The sequence below is a fragment of the Denticeps clupeoides genome, chromosome 6 (genome assembly GCF_900700375.1).
Source record: "Denticeps clupeoides chromosome 6, fDenClu1.1, whole genome shotgun sequence".
Taxonomy (NCBI): Eukaryota; Metazoa; Chordata; class Actinopteri; order Clupeiformes; family Denticipitidae; genus Denticeps; species Denticeps clupeoides.
This window is the reverse complement of record NC_041712.1, coordinates 17,219,502-17,223,101: the sequence shown is the minus strand read 5'-3', so window position 1 is coordinate 17,223,101 and position 3,600 is coordinate 17,219,502.

The window sequence follows — 3,600 nt, the reverse complement described above, 5'->3', positions numbered from 1 at the left end:
TCCGGAGAGTTGATCCGTTTGTTTCGCTTCTCTTTCCCGAACCACGGTGTGCAACAGGGATCTTCTGACGTGCCAGCTGACACCAGGGAAAGTCTGCGTAACGGAATCCTGTCCTCAGCTCTCTTTTCTTTCAGCCTGCATCCACATGCTGCAATATTTACAAGGCCACGGCGACCCGGTGATTACCCACATTCACCTGAAGCTGCACGATCAGGCTTCCACAATTAAGAGCCTTCAGCAGAGTGACAGAGGACCAAGAGCCACCCAACAATTAAAAACCTAATGTGCATCACTTCTGTTTTTTGAAAAAACGTTTTAAAAGTGCTTTTATCCGCTGTGAGTGTGTGTGGACAGAAACGGCCGTTGGTCTCATCCCTGGCGGCCCAGAGGAGCTTCAGAAGAGTCTTTCTGTCTTTCTACTTACCCTCACTGACTGAACAGAATGGATGCAATGAGAGCCCTTTACCGGCACCTTTGCCAAATGTTGTCATCAGCCATGGCACATTCCAGTCTAAAGTCTCACTTCACAGTCCTTTTGCTGGGTGGAAAAGGTCAAAAAAAAAAAAAATTTATCATAATTTATCAGACTTGTTGTTGCACTTGGTTAGTTTGGTGAATGTGATGAGGACTGTAGGGGAGCCAGAACCTTCATTTCATTACTGAACACGTAACTAAGTTTCTACAGCAGCAGCGCTCCGGACGGAAGCAGCTGCCTCGGCCCTCACCAGACCCCGAATGTGGGAGCCACAGATGGTAGCTGCAGGTCGGTCATGATGTGAGCCCTGTGGATGAAACAAGTCTCACAGAGCAAGCCTTCTCAGAACAGCTGACACGTGAGGTGGACCATCTCGTCACATGCATTTTTAATGCAGACGCTGCCCCCACCGGTGCTTTATAGGAGAACGTATAGCTGGCCTAAAAGGCTCATTAAGTATGGAGCAGCTTCCTGTGCTTGCGCTGAAGGCCATCAGCGTGTGCTGATACAACACTGATGTCTGAATGGATTAATTGGAAACACTCAGATGCTTCAAGGGTCAGCTCATAACTTTCCAAAGGAATTTCCTTCAAGTGGGGCATAGACTGATCTCAAGGAAGCATGAGCACATTACAAAGAAATAATAATTCTGATGGTTTACAGCTGCCTGCCAAATGCCTTAATTAGGCTCTAATAATGAGTGGCCTAATAATGAAGGTTGCAAGCAGGTTGCAAGCAGGTTGCCAGCAGTGTGGGTTGGAAGGATTCCTGGCAGGATGGTGGTCGTACATTAAAATCCATGTAGAACAGATGAAAAATACCTCTAAGCACACTATGAGCTTCACACAGTGACCTAGGCAATAAGTGCAAGAGTTCAGATGTCTGTAGGTTTAAATGCACACTGCTTTTTAAATGAACTCCATGGAGTTCACGTGGAATCACATTCAACAGTTAAAAGAAAATGATTTGATCATTTAAGAATAACATGTTTAATTTGGGTGGTAGTAGCCTAGTGGGTAACACACTCGCCTATGAACCAGAAGACCCAGGTTCAAATCCCGCTTACTACCATTGTGTCCCTGAGCAAGACAGTTAACCCAAAGTTGCTCCAGGGGGGGACTGTCCCTGTAACTACTGATTGTAAGTCGCTCTGGATAGGGGCGTCTGATAAATGCTGTAAATGTAAATGTATGATTCAATGCCGATTCACCTTAATAAAATCATTTGTTAGGGTATGGTATAGTTTGAAATTATGCAAAAGAATTAGGACAGCCCAAATCAAATGAATCATGTGGATTTCAGTGAATTTTTGCCAGTCTGTGCAAAGTTTTCTTTTGATCCTACAGTGTGAGTGATGTGATGCACCCGCCTTGGACCAAAGAAACGTGATGACCTCACCCAGCTACTATTCACCCATAGGCTCGTGCTGCGCCTCGGAGATATGAAGCAACTGGAAAACAGGAGTTGAACGGAAAGAGCTCAGTGGAGCCGTTCTTCTTCTGTCCGCCAACTTTGGCCACTTTAATCAGTTCCTTGTGACAGACACTGCTCCTCCTCTCACCTCAATATCTCTAATGCCTGTTTGGCTGAAGCAGGATGACAGAGAGTGTGTTGTGTGAGTGTGTGTATAAGTGTGTAGGTGTGTGCAAAGAATGCCTAGCCAGACCAAGGACCGAGATGCTTCTCTTCCGTGCCGAGCTCTGTTTTGCACGTTGTAATCAACATCTTGTGGCTGATTTTCACGCAGGCCTGGCCTTCTATGGGCTTGGTGTTTGTGGGTTCATGTTACCTCAGGAGGCTATACGATTACACAGGATCCTCATGTTAAGCCTTTTAAATCGTTAAAAAACTCTCCTACGGCCTGTCACAATGAATACCCAGATACAATATTAAAGAAATGCATTTTACATGCATTGCATTTTAACGTTATTTTTATAATATTTCTGAATATGAAAAATACACATGAGAGTCACAGCGACCAAGGCAATATGAACAAGAGTCTCACACGGGTGATAGTAGCTAAGTGGTAACACGCCAGCTATGAACCATAGGGTGGTAGTAGCCTAGTGGGTAACACACTCGCCTATGAACCAGAAGACCCGGGTTCGAATCCCACTTACTGCCATTGTGTCCCTGAGCAAGACACTTTTTACAGGGAGACTGTCCCTGTAACTACTGATTGTAAGTCGCTCTGGATAAGGGCGTCTGATAAATGCTGTAAATGTAAATGTAAATGAACCAGAAGACCACAAATTCCAAGGTCCCGACCCCACTTGCTACCATTGAAGTCCCCGAGTCCCTTAACCCTGAGTGTCTCCAGGGGGGACTGTCCCTGTAACTAATGATTGTATAGGCGCTCTGAGGGCGTCTGATAAGTGGGGTAAAAGAGTCTATAACTTACAATGAATTTTTGCACTTTGATTTAATGAGGAAAGATGTTTAGAACCAATGTGGCAACGTTCCACGCAGGATGGTGGTCACAGACTAATACGTGAACATGAGCTGCGGTGCGAGGGGACCGCGTCTTAAAAGACGTGAGAAGTGATGAATTATGACGCGCAGGTGCGCGCTCACGAGAGCTCAGCGGTGCTGAAAGGACAGCGACCCCACGCAAGCTGGGCGTGGCCTGCGGCCTTCATTCCAATTACAGCCCTCATAATTACTTTTCCTTTCCTTTGTTCATGTCTGAACACATTTACATGGGTAATATAAGGTTTTGTGTGTATTTTAATAATATATTTATTCAACCTTTTATTTCTAGCACATGTTGTATTTTGTATCAAAACCGCAAACGGCTAAATTATAGCCTTTTATTTATTTCATAAGATGATTTTCTTAATGTTTATATTATACAATATAATAAGTTGATTTATGCTCGTTTTAATTTTTACACAAAAAAATAATAGGCTTTATTTTAGTTCTCTGTAAGCTACTATTGGATAAGTGGGACTTTGACATGGTTATCTGCTGTGATGGACCCCGGGCAGCAGTGCCACCTCTGCTTTTCACTTCCTTCCTTCCAGTCCCCGCTCTCCTCTCCTCCTCTCCTCTCCTCTCCTCTCCTCTCCTCTCCTCTCCTCTCCTCTCCTCTCCTCTCCTCCTCTCCTCTCCTCTCCTCTCCACCC